At 47.0% G+C, this 16,013-nt stretch overlaps 1 protein-coding gene across 18 annotated transcripts in view; it reads left to right on the top strand.

The window, feature by feature from the left end:
• Positions 1-16,013, top strand: part of TEAD1 (TEA domain transcription factor 1) — a 260,007-nt gene that overhangs the window by 55,378 nt on the left and 188,616 nt on the right. Inside the window, exon 1 of one of the 18 annotated variants that reach the window (XM_048213499.2) lies at positions 11,548-12,014. The exons of the other annotated variants lie outside the window; for them this stretch is intronic. The gene's annotated coding sequence lies outside the window, so the exon portion shown is untranslated. Of the gene's footprint in view, positions 1-11,547; positions 12,015-16,013 lie in introns of those variants that run through there. 18 annotated transcript variants of the gene reach the window in all.

Below are 16,013 nucleotides of genomic sequence, written 5' to 3' on the forward strand. Positions count from 1 at the left end.
CCGTCTTTCCTACCAATAAATATTTGACATTGCATTTGGCAATATGTCATAATGAGATATGTAATCTATTCCCTCTTTCCAGATAGTTTGCCTGTGCCCTCTCAGTTTGGGGCAGTTATAAGCCATGCTGTAATAAAGATTCTTCTAGGTTAACCTCAGTGCCTTTCTAGCTTAGGGAAACTGTCTCTGGAAACGGGATGGTCAAGCCCAAGACTAGTTGGACGGTACCTCTCGTGGCCCCCTAAGTCATTCATTCCGATGTGGCTTCCCACTCCTGACTAGTCTCTGAAATGTGCCCACTTGTGACCATTCATCCCTCTACAGTCTCTGGGGTCCAGATCTGAGATCTCACTTTTCTTACTCTGAATGCAGCATTTCTAATCGGGGCAGTCTGATATTGCATTAGCTTTTATAGCAGGCCTCATCACACTGAGTCATTGAGCTTGTGGGCAACCCAATCCCTTAAGACTTTCTCATGTGATTTTTCTCTACCCTATACTTGTGAGTTGTGTTTTTTTTTTTTTTTTTTTTTTGTTTTGGACCTAAGTGCATGACTTGACATTTATCCTTATTAAATTTCCACCTCGTTAAAGTCAGCCGGTCATTATATCCTTCGAGATAGTATCAGGAGCAGACTCTATTATTCTTCATAGTCACTGTCCCTTCCAACTCCTAGTCACTGGCAAATTCCAGTGTCAAATGATTCAGCAAATCCCAGCAATCCTTTACATCTCCATCTTCCTTATAGATTGTGAGTTACTTGGGGCTGAGACCATTATCCTGTTATTTCTCTTTAAAAAACCCAGTTTCTACTTCCAGGTTATTATATGGGACCTAGCAGATACCCAGAAAATGTTGCCATGTGAATAATTGTTTTGATTTATATCTGGGGAGGGATGCGGGCATGGTTGTGGCATCGCTGTGATGAGTATAGAGAAGTCCAGGCTGGGTCCCTGGGCGACGTTGAAGAGACAAAAATTGAGAAGCAGGTACAATGAAGATAAGTTCAGACACTCTGCTGAGGTTGCTCGGGGGTTGACTGTTCGGGCTTGAGCTAGTTGTCGAGAAAGATCTTGATGTCTTCCAGAAAGGCAGGCAGCAGAGGGATTCCTTGGGGCACCACGGGCGTGAATGCCGAGGCAGTGAAAACTTGAGTTGGGACCCAAGGGATGGCAGGGGAGATGGTGTTGGGTGGGAGAGCTGAGGACAACAATCCACCTTACCTTGTCTTTGAGAATCGTGTTGAATAGTGATTGTATAGATAGGTTCTTACCTGACTGCGTTCTGTGAGTCGTAGAACCAAAGGTGCCCTCTCTTTTTCTGTTTATATTGTCAGAGTTTGAGGCTCATAAAGTCGAGACTACTCATGATTGATGACCCTTAGATCAGAGACTCAACTGAAACTAGAACCCAGGAGCTCGGATTCTTCTCCTGCAGCCAGTACTCTTGAAGCCAGGTCTGCAGTGTGAGGCGGCTTGATGCCTCCTGCATTTACCTGCTTTGGGGCCTGCCTTGGGCCCCTCAATATTTCTGAGTCACAGACCCCCCACCTGTGAGAGGGAAGTAATACCACCCCACTTGCCTTTTTGGGTTGTTGTGAAACACACACGAAGTATGAGAAGTAATCTCTGAGCACTGGGCTTGGGACACAGCTGCTTCTAGGTAAAGGCCTGTGGAATGGGATGACCGTCAACTTCGCAGCATCTCTTAACCTCAAGAGAGTTAAGGAGCAGGAACCTGACTGTTCCAGCTCCCCTGGTGTGGCTGTGGTCTTTTCCAGCCATGAAGGCAGCTCTGAGGCCCCTGCTTTCCACCCCTCAAGAGGTTTGGGGATCCGGGTTAGGACAAAGGCTCTTGTTTACTAAAAGGGAAGCTTTCCTCCGGGAAGAGAGAGAAGAGGGGTTCTTTAGGGGCTGGGTCCAGTCACAGGGAGTTTGAGCCCCTCCAGGATTGCCTCTGGGGTTGTCTTGGAAACTGAAGGGCTTCTTCATTGGTTGCAATCTTAGTTATTTGTGCAAGGTGAGCTTACAGTGTTTGAGGTGGGCACACCATTTACCTGTCCTGCCTCCCTGGCATACAGGCAGTATCTCTCACACTTCCCTCAACCCCGAGAAGCCTAGTTTATATTTATGCAGATGCGTGCCTACTTAAAGAACACATGCGTGTGTGTGAGTGTATGTACGTACACAGCCAAATGTGCATTCTCAACTGGATAGACAGAAATATGCAAACACACACCTACATCATTTTAAAACAGGAAAAGATCTAAGATATTTAAGCTGGTTTAGCCTGTGTTTTATGTTGATCAAGTGTTAATGTGCTGCAGGCATTTTAATTTAGTCAAGGACATTCAAATGAGGAGATAGGGGAGGGGAATAACTCCCGCTAATTGTCAAGAATTGTCTGGAGAAGGAGTCTAGCCAGCAGAAGAGAAGTCCAAGTGCTTCAGGCGTCTGGCTTGGGAGTCCTTTCCCCCTTTTCCACCGTAGAACTACGGAGGGTTTTCATTCCAAAGGATGGTAGTCAGAGGATTTGCTTTCTGTCTTCCTTCTGCGCCCCACCCCCGTCCTGTGTCGGTTTTGGTTCATTCACTCTGAGTCTTGTCTGAGTCAGTATTGGGGAAAGGGGTTTCTACAGGAAGGATTACAAAAGGGAGAGGAAGAAGAAGTAGGATAAAAGATTCTATCCTACTGTGGTAGCTCTGTCCTGCCTGGTCCTTGTCCCAGACCAGGTTCTGTCCTTCCTGGTCTTTGCCATTCCAGGCATTTCCATGTATGTTATCTCGTCACCTCCGAAGGAGGGCCCGCACGAGGATGCTGAGGCGCGGCGGCACTGAGCGCACGGCCCGGTGCACAGCTGCAGAGTGGTGGGGTGTGCATTCAAGGCCAGGCCTCCATGTGAGAGCCGGGCTCCCTACCACACTGCGGCTCTCTGGGCAGGCCTCTGTCCGCCCTCCCTGGCTCCTAACCTGCTTTGTATCTTTTGGGCACCTGCTGTGTGCCATGCAGTGTTCTGGATTCCGGGGTTGCAGCTGACATACGTGCCTCTCACGGGCCTGTGAGGTCTTTGAGGCAGAGCACGGTGGTTCGCCGTCCTCATCTCCAGCACACAGCCTGGCCTGAAGTTGCCATGTGCCTGTTGAAGACTGATGGACTACATGCCTGCGTGTGGTTTATGACGCCCAACTAAATTGTGAGCAGTCCAGGCACCTACCACTCGTGGGTCTCAGTCAGCCCAACAGAAGCTTGCCGTGCTTTATCTAGCTCTCTGGAGAAGTCGCTGAGGCAGTCCCGCACGTGCTTCCTCAGTGCGTGTGACTGTGAACAGGAGTCTCCTTTAAAACGTTAATATGATTGTGATATTTGTTTCCTCTGGCAAATGGTCTGCCTCTCAGGTGTCTCTCTGATCACCACACGGTGTCCCGAAATCCCAAGTGCATCCTTTCTTCTTCCTCTCCTTTATTATTTCCGATCAAAACCAGAATATGTGAACATGTTCATGGTCGGTTAGACCAAAGAGCTGGTTTGTGTTCTGGCCCTTTGTGTTTTCATCGCCCCACCTAGAACCAACTCTTCAGGAAAGACAGGTTTACATGGTAGCAATGTAAGTTAAAGTAAAGATGAGCTCAGTTTAGACAAGGAATATGAAAATTGGAAATATTTTATTTAGGATTTTGGAGATCTTGTTGAACTCTACTACTTATTGTAAAGTGAGGGAGAGGTGATTATCTCCCTTTGAACATACAGTTTATCAGTGCTTCTTAAATCTAAAAAACGTCTGTGCCTATGAATATTCACTGTATTCTGTTTCAGATGAAGGTGTAGTCAGCAGAGCTTGTTGGATGATGCTTGAAGTACTAATTAAATATAGAATTTTTGTCAAATTTGAAGGTCTTGTGGAATGTGATGGGTTCTAGCTGGAACCTTGATTTTGATAACATTTGCAAAGAAATACCATTAAGTAAAGCAGGCAAAAAAAAAAAAAAAAAGCAGGGAACATTTCTTTGAGAGAGTCCGGTGAAGCTTGCTTCTCTTTTATTTTTTCTTTTAAAGATTTTATTTATTCGAAAGAGTGAGTGTGCAGGCACAAACAGGAAAGGGGGAGGGGCAGAGGGAGAGGGAGAAGCAGACTCCCTGCTGAGCAGGAAAACCTATGTGGGGCTCGATCCCAGGACCCCGGAATCATGACCTGAGCTGAAGGCAGCCACTTAACCTACTGAGCCACCTGGGCACCCCATAAGATCTACTTTTAAAATGTGCCTTTTAATTAATTAGTTAATTAATTAGAGAGAGAGAGAGACAGACACAGAGATAGCAAGAGAGAGCACGAGTGGGGAGGAGAGGGAGAGGCAGGCTTCCCGATGAGCAGGGAGCCCGATGCGGGACTCGATCCCAAGACCCTGGGATCATGACCTGAGCAGAAGGCAGACACTTAAGTGACGTAGCCACCCAGACGTCCCAAAAAGTGCCATTAAAAATTATAATCACCTCCCCCCCCCCCCCCCCCCCCGCAGAGAGAGAGTGAGGGGGAGGGGCAGAAGGAGAGGGAGGGAGAGAGAGAAAGAGGATCTTCAGCAGGTTCCACCCTCAGTGCAGAGCCCTAGACGGGGCTCAATCTCACGACCCTGAGATGACGACCGGAACCTAAATCCAGAGTCAGACATCTAATCGACTGAGCCACCCAGGTGCCCCTATAATCACCATCTTTTGTTATTTTGTTAGAAATAGTCTACGTCTTCAAAAAAGAACGGTGTTAGAACATACATAATATGGCCAATATATATAATATGGTCTGTAATATCCATGGTACTTTAAAAGATTCACGTTTTGGACAGTCCAGTCATGCATGGGCCAGAAATGTGCTTGTTCTGGTAGACAGCTGAATGGGATAGAAAGAATATTACAAATGAGAGCTACAATAAAAGTCCTATTTCAGCTCCCTTGTTGACAGATGAGGAGCCCGAGGCCCAGGGTGGGAAGAAAAGCACTTGCTCCCGGCCTTCCTCTGCCTGCGTCCTATCTAACCCGGCGCAGGCTCAGCCCCTCCGCGTCAGGCGGGGTGTTGACACATTTCGTGTCTCCCTCATCCACTGAACTTCTATAATGAGGGAGGTTTGGCTAAACAAATGGAAGACTAAACAAAAAAATTAAAAGGGGATAATCATGATGTCCTTTTAAAAATGCCCTGAGTCTCCGCTCCTCTGCCTCGGACCCCCAGGTATCCTTTACCTGTGGTATTTCTTTGTAAATGGGGGAGAATCAAAACCTCAGCTTGGAGCGTGGATTTTGCCTGCTGGTCCAGGGTTTCCGTACAAGGCACAAGCCGCCCTGTCTCTTGGGTCACGTTTACTTTCCTTGTCATTTCAGCGTGACCTGTTTGGAGCTGTGAGTCGCCGAATGTATGACTGTCCCATGCTGGGTTTTCCTAAAGCTGAACCCAAGTCATGTTGGAAGTCGCTTGTGCTCTGCAGTTGGGGTTCTGTGTCCGCTGGCGGCCGGCTGCCTTGCGGGGCCCCAGCACGGGTGAGCCGGCCTTACGCTTGCTTCCCTCTTACAGTTTGCTCAGTGATTGGAGAGGGAGGAAGAAAGCGAATTCAAAGATTTGTTCTCCTCTGTGGCACGCGCGCTGAGGGTAGACTTGGAGGTGCGACGAGCAGAACGGCACTAGGGGCGATTAAGTAACTGTAGCAGAAACACAAGAAAAAATACCGCGCTTGTACCAGCCGCCTTAAAGAATGGAAAATGCCCTATGCAAAGGACACGCCATTACCGCCCCTGCCTTCTGAGCTGACCCCTCAGGATCAATAAAGATTTAGCCGCCTTAAAGAATGTGTTCTGATTTTAGCCCAAAGTATAGGTGCCTGACAAATGAATCAAATTGCCATTTAAACTTGACCTCAAGAGAATTTGAAGAGGTGACCCAAGCCTTTGTACTGCACCCAGCACCTGAGTCTCCGCCCAGGGCATCGGAAGATGGACATGGACCTTGAACTCGTGGGAGCCGTCGATGCTGAAAGTCACCTGTCCACACCTAAATCTCCCATATCTAATAGAGGTGGCAGGGGGCCTCTGGGAATCTCTGCAAGTGGACCCTCTGCCTTTTAGTTTTAGGCTAGAATCTGTGGGTTTTCTGCGAGCATTGGCTTGTCTTCTTCATCACCCTTCAAGACAACCCCGTATGTGAGCTTTGCAGATCAGAGCAGTATTCCAGCCCCTCCTTTTCCCAGCAGTTAATTAAGTGATTCAGTGTTGATTAAAGGTGATTGTGTTGAGCCAGGTCCTGAGGACACGCTCAAATCAGAGAAGGGTGCTGCCTTCAGGGAGCTCGGCGTGGGGGCACAGACCTGCTGATGGGCACTTACCAAGGTGCTCTGGGACGAGGGCATGATATTGTGGTGCATGTGACCAGCCTCCCCCAGACTGGGCTTGTGAGTCCAGGAAGACTCCCGGAGGGAGTGATATCCCTGCTGAAAGGGGAAGAGTCTTGGAAAGACACAGGTGACATCTGTGTGGTGTGTGAAGCCTCTGTAGGGTGTCAGTGCTCCAGCATGGAGAGGACGTTGGGATTCCACTGTAGGTAGGCTCTCACTTGACCTGATTTCTTGGCTCGGAGCTCCCATTTTACCTATCTACCTACATATCTACCTACAATTTTAATTGTGGTAGAATGCACAGAGCGGGAATTGACTATCTTAACCATTTTTAAGTGTGCAGCTTGGGGGCATTAAGTACATTCACTTTGTTCTGCTGCCATCATTGTTACCAGTGTAGCTGTTTTCATGGAAAACTGAAACCCCGCGTCTCTTGATGCTGCGTGGGAGCTCCGGGAAGGCGTTGCGGAAGCGGTGGCAGTTGAATTGGCCTCTGAAGGACGTGTGGGTGCTTTATAGGTGGCTAAGGGGAGGGAAGGCATTTCGGATAAGACGTCCCAGCCGCGGAGCAGCGGATGGAGACTTGGCTTCATACAGACGGTTGGGGCTGGTAGTTATCAGTGTGGACTCTAGAGTCAGTCTGTGTGCGGATCTTGACTTTGCCACCTGTCTGAGCGAGGTCGGGCAGTTTATTCTCTTTCTGTATCTAGGTTTCCTCGTTTCAAATTGGGAGTCATGATAGTACTTTCTGTATAGGATTGTTATGAGGAGTGACTGAATCGACATAGGAAGTGCTTCTTGTGGGGCTAGGTCCAGAATCCACGCTCTGTGTTAGCTACTCTGATGGCTGCTGCAATGGTAAGGGGGACGTCCAGTCCTCAGGTCTCCCTGAGCCAGGCGATCATCTGTGTGTCCGCATTTGAAGCTTGTGACTAGACATAGAAAGTTGGAGATTGGCTGCTGGTGGGTCCTGGTGAAAGAAAGGATGCAAGTATCTTCAGAGGTCTGACCTCTTAGCTTTCTTTTTGCATTCATGTGTTTGGATGTCTCAAGTTGTAGCTGATTATTTAAATTTTCTTAAAAAAAAATTGGAGTCCTTTCTTAAAAATTACAGAAACCAGGGTGCCGGGGTGGCTCAGTCGGTGAAGTGCCTGCCTTCAGCTCAGGTCATGCGAGCCCCTCATCAGGCTCCCTGCTCTGCGGGGAGCCTGCTTCTGCTCACTCTCTCTGTCAAATGAATAGATAAAATCTTTAAAAAAAAATTATTGAAACAGTAGAACATGAAAAAAGTATAAGACAAAAACCTGTAATGTCACCCTCCTAAAAGAATAACTGTTTTTTTAAAAATGACAGTTACTTTATTTCTGTAGATATGGGCATAAAACTAATTATGCATACACACACAATTTCATGTATACATAATACATATAAATATATTTTTAATATATATGAATACATCTATGCATACAATTTCATATATACTTACACATATACGTACAAATGTATATTTTATAATATATACATAAATACACAATTTTGTATTTTGCTTTTTAAAATCAGTATTCTTTGGGAAGCTGTCCCTAATGTTTCAGTCTGTTCTTTTTCACTTTTTCTTATAAACGGAGACAGTTTTCCCTTACAGTCACATACTGTGACTTTGTTAGTCATTCCACTGTTCATAGTATTAGGGATGATTCTATAATGTGTATCTTTGTGGTCCTAATGTTGTTTTTCATGAAATTCTCTTTCAGTAGATTTCCAGGGTGGGGATTACTGAGTCTAAGGATTTAAGCCTTTGAGGCTCTTGACATGTAGAGCCATTTGGATCTTCACATCCACAACGGTCTAGCCTATTCCCCGTGTCCCGTTCACTGCAGTGTTCCTACCGTCTTTACAGCTCTGCTGAGGAGGTTAAAGTCACACCTTCAGCTCGCTGGAATTTGTCCTTTTTTCCCTCCTCACCAAGGGGGAAAGTCATATACTTAGTCTCCTGTCTGACTTGTCCATTTCATCTCCTTTTCTGGTTGTGTTCTTGACGTTTTCGAATACAGGTTTGAACAGTGTATTTACCATAAGTGTCAGCTTTGTGCTGGAGAAAAGTTCCGGTGCAGGGAATTTAGGAAGAGTGGGGCCAGAGCGCTTTCCCTGGGCTGCAGTAGCTAGGCCAGCAGCCTTGTGGTCGTGCTCTGGGGAGGGAGAAGGAAACACGCTGGTCATGTGCCAGCTCCGTCGGGCTCACCGTCACCAGAGCCTGGACTCCCGACGGTCTTGCTTTTCAGTTGCCTTTTGTTGTGAGCAGAAAAATCGAGCGGCTCTAACTGTGCGCTCACTTCATTCTCAGGGTGGCCTACACCTCCTGTCCTCTAAGCACCTAGTACAGGGCCAGCACACAATAGGCAATCTGTTTTCATCTGTCATGGATCAGAGGTTAGATTACATCGTCCCTGACAGCCCTCTCCCCACTCCAGTTCCCGCCCGATACAGCATCCCTGTTAAGAGATCGCTCAGCTCTTCCTTGATTACCTCCAACAATGGGAGGTTCACTGTGTCACAGAAACAGACTTTGGGCTCAAGGTGAGACGGATCTGGGTTTCAATATCTCTGACAAGTGGACAAATGACTTAATGTTTCTAAACTTCATTTTCTTCATTATGTGAATAAAGGGGATAGTAATATTACATCTCTACTTAATATAGTTGTGATGAGGATTAGGAGAAATAATAAAGTCATGACTCCTGTGCCTCATACACAGTAGTGTTAAATAAATCTTAGCCATGAATATTATTTTCAGTTACTACTACAAGGTATTTTCTTAAACTTTTGCCATTGTATTTGATATTGGGAGTCAGAAGTAGCTCCCATAGTGACTTGAAATTTGGTGTATATTCCTCCGTAGTGGAGATGTGGGCAGGCATTGTCTTTGAGCTGATTCCAGCTTGGGTCACCATCCCAGCGGCTGGGCTGGGCGGGGCTGCAACGCATCCAGGGTAGCTCTTTTTTGGTTTTCAGAGTCTGATTTACAGGCTTCTGGTTTGTTCTTCTTCCCTTTCCTGGCTGGTGTTCCTGCCCTGGCATCCGCAGGAGAAGATAGACAAAAACATTCAGAGGAAATGAAATTCTGCTCCACTTACTAGTTATCTCTTCCCTTACACAGAAAATAATTCAGGTTAGCAAAGAGAGATAAGGTAGAGATCATGCTTCCAACAGCATAGCAATACACCCAGCTCCAGAATGTTGCATTTACTGGTATTAGAGGTAAGCCGATACCAGGGCGATTGGGGAACAGGTTAGGTTGCATTTGACTCTTCTACGTATCTCTTGATTTTAGCATTTTGATATTTTCGCTTTAGTTTCCTGAGTATTATAGTTGATGATCTGAGAGTTCCTTGAAGTCCCATGTGATCTAAGCAGATAGCTTTGATCCTCGGGGAGCCAGTATCACGGGTGTTAATACTTGGTATATGGCTCTTTCGCTTATGATGTCCATCTTTGTCTAACCTAACTCACCGTGCCTGGTGGAGAATAACTTAGTGGGAACCGCTCCCTGCTAGGCATCTTGGTAAGTGCTTCTCATTAATTGTCCATTTCACTTTAAAAAATAAAATATTAAGGAATTTAATGAATTTAAGAAACAGTGCTGAAGTGGTGATAATTAAGATTTTTAAAAAAAAATTTTTATTTTAAAGATTTTATTTATTTATTTGACAGAGACAGCGAGAGAGGGAACACAAGCAAGGGGAGTGTGAGCCGGGCAGGGAGCCCGATGTGGGGCTCGATCCCAGGACCCTGGAATCATGATATGAGCCGAAGGTAGACACTTAATGGCTGAGCCACCCAGGCACCCCGATAATTAAGATTTTAACCAGTGGTCTCTGAGGGGCTGGTTGGAAGAGAGGAAGAACAAAGTCTGAAAAGCAAATCTTGAGTTGTAAGTTGTCTGTGAGCAGGAGTGATATTTAAGATATTTAATGACCCATAAGGACATCGACACAAGGGGAACCCCAGGGGGCCCCTAGCTGTGCCAGGCACTGACCTTTACTTGGATAGCAAGGAGGCCTGGGATTCTGGGAGAGGGGTGGGAGCCAAGGGGACAGGGGCATTCAGTGGGCTTGGGCCACTGACTCTTCACCAACTTGAATGAAAATATTTCAGTATTTTCAACCACCAGTGCGGTTTTCAGGTATCAGGGAGGTGCTGGTTTGGGCGGTGTGGACGGTTTTCAGGTATCAGGGAGGTGCTGGTGTGGGCGGTGTGGACGGTGCCCGTAGCATACAAATCGCTTTGACAGGCGTTCCGAGGTATTAGATGGGCCCTTCGCCTGTGGCTTCCTCTGTTGCACTGCTGAGGGGACTTCTGTTGTGCTGGCCTGATGATCTCCCGTAGGTGCTTGCAAAGCGTCACATTAGAATTTAGGGTTGTCTATTTGGAAAGCGCCAAGACCATTCCTTTGTTCAGAAAACACTACTGTGTGACAGGCACAGCCCCTGTCTTCAGGGGTCCCCAGTCTGCACCAGTGGCTTCAGTTTTTTTCCTGCCCTGTGGAGTCCAGGAATCTGTCCTTAGGAAATGATTACAAGGATGTTTGCCGTAACAGCGAGCAGTTGGGCAAAATAGAAATGTGCGCCCATGGGGAAATAGCCAAATAACAGTATCTTTGCAACATGGAGTACTGTGCCTCTTAAAAATCACAAATGCAAAGAACATTTCCAGACTCAGGGTAATGCTGAACGTGAAGTGTTGGGTGGGCAATCACAGAACCAAAAACTCTAGGGAGTAATAATACTAAGAAAATAGTATTAATAAGAATAATGTTATTAGTGCAAGAAAGTACATCAAAATGCATTGTCAGGGGCGCCTGGGTGGCACAGCGGTTGGGCGTCTGCCTTCGGCTCAGGGCGTGATCCTGGCGTTATGGGATCGAGCCCCACGTCAGGCTCCTCTGCTGGGAGCTTGCTTCTTCCTCTCCCACTCTCCCTGCTTGTGTTCCCTCTCTCGCTGGCTGTCTCTATCTCTGTCAAATAAATAAATAAAAATCTTAAAAACAAAAACAAAAACAAAATGCATTGTCAGCACTGACTGTGAATACAGTTCATTTCCTCCCGTGTGTGTTTCTGTAGGTTCCAATTTTTTGGTCATCTGTGGGTAGGAAATTTACATTTAGAAGTGTTCCATGGATATTATGTTCTTAAAATCCAGTTTGAAGTTTTTAAAAATTAAGGTATAACCAGCGGCTGAGTATGTGGAATTCAAACGTGGAGAGACGCACGCGGAGCTCGCGCCGATCACCTTGTAAAGGCAGCTGCTGAGCTGGTGGGTTAAAAATAAGAGCCGAGGTCAGCCTCCTCCAGCCCAGGAGGCGGACCCCCCTCCTCCAGGTTTCTAGACACTGAGGGCTCTGAGGGGCCCTGCTGGGCTCGTGGAAAAGCTCTACTTGGCTTCTCATTAATGTCCCTCCCTGAGCCGTGCGCTGCGCTGCTGGCTAACCTTGTCCGAAGGTTACCCGTGGCTCTCCGGGGCTCGGCTAATTTTAAACCCTGTCGGCCAGCACGGTGGCGTGGCATCGCACTGCGGAGACCCGAACAGCTCCCTGGGAGACACAGCTGGGGAAAGAGGAGCCGCGCCTCCGCGTTTTTCTCCTCCTCCTGTAAGTGACCAGGCACGCTGAACAAGCAAAGAGAGCTGGGCTACTAATGAGAGCTTTTATGGAAAAAAAAAAGAAAAAGAAAAAAAGAAAGGAAAATCAGGATTATTAAAGATCTTTTAGCAGTGGCAATGCCGGTTGTTAATTGCACGGTGTGCGGTGTCCTGCATGAACTGTGTGATTTCTGACAGCCCGAGGAGGAGCAAGCAGATGAGATCCTCTCTTCCGGGAATTACACTGTTTTTAAAGGCAGAATGAAACTGCTGGTAATTTCACTGTGTATGTGGTATTCTCCACTTGCAGAACTCGAAGTCAGCTGGTAATACGTTCCTTCTCTGAAGTTTTTATTGATGGGATTGGGAGCAGGTTATTTCTTAAGAGTTACAAGAAATGAAACACAGAATCTGCCTGTCTGCATGTTTACCAGCTGGTCTGCTGGCCACTAAGATGATTGTTTTCAAGTGTCCGTCCCCGCCCCCCCACCTCCTTCCCCTTTAAGCATTTGCAGCAGAGCCCTGCTCCAAGCACTGCTTGCCTTATAATACTCATAACCCTGATATTTTCACACGAAACATCAATCAGTAACTGCAAAATAAGGGGGTGTTGGAGAACCTTTCCTCATGAAAATGAACTTTTTTTTTTTTTTAAGATTGTAGAGAATCCGTTCCCCCCATTTGGATTTTTTTTTTTTTTTTTTTTTTTTTTTAATCTGCCTCTCTTTCAACACCTTCAGGGAATCTAACGTGCTGGGGCATTGACAGCTGAGGGTTACAATGGGAAACCCAATCCAGCTCCCCCATGGCCCAGCCTCAGGGTTTACCTGTCCAGCTGGAGAAGGGCTTTTCTTGTAGCTGGGTCTCTACCCACCCTCTTATAAAACAGTTGCTAGGAGCACATTAAAGAGGCATGGTCCGCGAAGTAAACCCAGATGAAAGAACAGTGGATGGAGAATCAATAATGTGTTAACTCGCTGCCGTGATTGAAGTTAACTTTGTTTGAAGGACGCAGGCTGGGTCAGCCCACATCAAGCCGGCAGTGTTCCCGCACGAGGGTAGCACGGGAGTGACCTTTGATTTCATTTTAGGAAAAAGGAAAAAAAAAAAAGTGAGTGCTTTTTATTAGCTTTTTCTTTCTTGAAGGTCTGCCCCTCCTTCCGCAGAGCTAATTAGCTGTTGTGTTTGGATTTAGTGTTGAGAAAATTAAAGCTGAGTAATATCAGGGATTTGTTGAATGGGAATACTTGTTACAACCTTCATTGACCCAAATCTGACTTTTATAAAATAAGCAAACTAAATAAGCAAACTACAAAAAAAAAAAAAAAAAACCGACAAAAAACCGTACACACACACAAAAACCATCCCCCACTCTGGCCCTAAAATAACGTTTTTAAAAGCACGTTCAGAGCAGTTAAGTATAATATAAATATAAGCTACTCGAGATGGGACACTAAATGAATGAGTTATTGTAGGGGCTATCGTGGTGATGTGAAGAGCGTAGCTGTGAATTTAAAGTATATTTCTTAAAACCCAGTTCCTCTTTGACTCAAACTCAAGTGTCTGGTTTTTTTCTCCTGGGCTTCTCTTTCTGCACTTGCCCTGCACGCTGACTGTGCAGGCCCACTGTTATTTTGTGGTAACCTGACACTTTGGCCGGCCTCCTGCAGCCCCAGGCCCCAGGGGGAAGACTGGCTGTGAGCTGAAGAGGCTGGAGCCCCTGTCTCAGGTGGTGGGGCTGTGGCTGGGGGTTGGGGCGGGGATGCCACAGACCAGGGAGGAGGGGGCGTGTGTCATCACTTAAGACCTCGGGTTGTGACTCACTAGGTAACAGGCCCCTATCTTGAAGGGGGGCCTGCGGAGTTGCTGTTGAGCCTAGAGGCCAGCTAGTCAGGATTTTTGGAGATTAGAGGAAGGTTTTCAAGCCAGTGACTTTTTAATTTTCTTCTGTGGGTTTGATCTAGACTGTGCCTGAGGCTGTCTTTGTGATTCCTTAGACAAGGATGAATATCTTAATAGTCATAAGCATTGTATTAATATTTCATGTGAAACTAAATCAGACAATTATTTATGAAGCTGAGCTGGGGATGAGGTACAGAAATGAATGGGACAGAGTCCCTGCCTTCTGAAAACTTGTAGTGTAGCAGGGAAGGCAGATACGTAAGCAGTAATTAGTAATTATAGCTATACGCATTTGTTCAGCAATTATTTTGAGGACCTGTAATGTGTCAGGCACAGTTCTGAGACGTGTGTGCACTGAAACCCGCTAATCGAGAAGCATACAGATAATGGTAAATAATGTGATAATGACTGCCAATAATCGTGACACCTGTACTTTACATGGATCATCTCATATCTTTATAACAAGTAGCTAATACCAAGTCTCATCTGCACCAAAGTGGGGAGGGGACACTGAGACATAGCTAATAAGTGGGGAACTCAAAATTCAAACTCTTTGGTATTCCCAAACCCTAGATACTCTTTATACATATTTAACTGCTTTGCCATAGAGGCTCTCCAGAGGCATGGTGTAGCCCCTGAAACTCTAGGGGTACCCATGAGGGAAAACAGGTAGCAAACGTTTTTTGAAGTTCCAGCAACTTCTCTGGTGTTGAGAGATGTTATAGGAATGCCAAGGAACTTACTGATGAGCTGGGAGACCGTATCCTACGAGAAATCACGGTGAAGCGTGCATGTGTAGTGTTGGAAGTTTGTTGGAGGTGCTGTGGGGACACAGAAGTGACATCTCTGAGTGGAGGCAGCTGCTAAGGCTTCCCAGAGAGAGGCTGGTGGCGTTGGTCTTGAAAGGACCCATAGGTGTTTATTAGGCGAGCGGCTGGTGAGGAAAGCATCTAAACAGAGGGACCCCGGCGGCTAAAGGGGTGAAGCAGGCAGCCTGCTGTATCTGGGCGCCAGGAAGAGGTCACGTGGTTGGAATGTAGGGAACCGGACAGGCATCTGAGAGCAGGCTGCAGTTAGGTGGTTAAGGCCGTGGGTGCCCCTGTCATGCAGTGGGGTCCTGGAGCGGGTGGGCGTCTGCTGAAAGATTTTAAATGAGCACATGATAAACATCATAATTGCATTTTAGGAAAACTTCTCTGGCCAAAGAAGAGCACAAGAGAGACTTGCCAAAAAGCCATCTCCTTGGGGCTCTGATTCAGTCCTTGTAGCATCAAAACTGGGGTCGTCTTTTTAAGAAGCCATCCATGTCATCCCAACCTCCGTCCAGAGCTGGGAACTGGGCAGAACGTGGTGGTGGGGAGTGGTGGTGGTGTGGGGACACAGGCTCCCAGAAGGGTGGTAAGGTCCTGCGCGTGAGTCAGGAGCAGAGTGCGTGCGGGTGGAGGGGCGTGGAGGGCGTGCCGCTGAGGGTTGGGGGGCCAGGTGGACGTGCTCGAGATTGAGTTGCATCGGAAGGGGTGGGGGGAGCCCGGTGCTGCTGCAGCCAGGTCCCCTGAGTAGCAGCGTCCCTCTGAGGGGGCTATGCGACGGGTCCCCACACTCAGGACCTCGGAAGTCTCTTTTGGATTTTCTTTTCTTTTCTTTTTTTAAAGGTTTTATTTATTTATTCAACAGAGATAGAGACAGCCAGTGAGAGAGGGAACACAAGCAGGGGGAGTGGGAGAGGAAGAAGCAGGCTCCTAGTGGAGGAGCCTGATGTGGGGCTCGATCCCAGAACGCTGGGATTACGCCCTGAGCTGAAGGCAGACGCTTAACCACTGCGCCACCCAGGCGCCCCTCTTTTGGATTTTCTTGAATGCTTTTAGAGAAAGGTCCTCAGTGCAGAGAAGTGGCTTTGAATGTGTCAGTGCCAAGTATGCTCGGCGTGTGGATTTGGGGTTGTTTGGTGTCCTTTTGGGCCTTTTTGGCCTTCAAATTGACTCCTGCCCATAGAGTCACATCCGTCAGTTGGACTGACGGGGAATCAACATCAGGAAGATCCACAGATGGGAGAGCCCGAGCAGGAGGGAGGGCAGCAGTGCGATTCCGTAGGTGGAATTGGAAATGG

Source organism: Ursus arctos, unplaced genomic scaffold (genome assembly GCF_023065955.2).
Source record: "Ursus arctos isolate Adak ecotype North America unplaced genomic scaffold, UrsArc2.0 scaffold_23, whole genome shotgun sequence".
NCBI classification, from domain to species: domain Eukaryota; kingdom Metazoa; phylum Chordata; class Mammalia; order Carnivora; family Ursidae; genus Ursus; species Ursus arctos.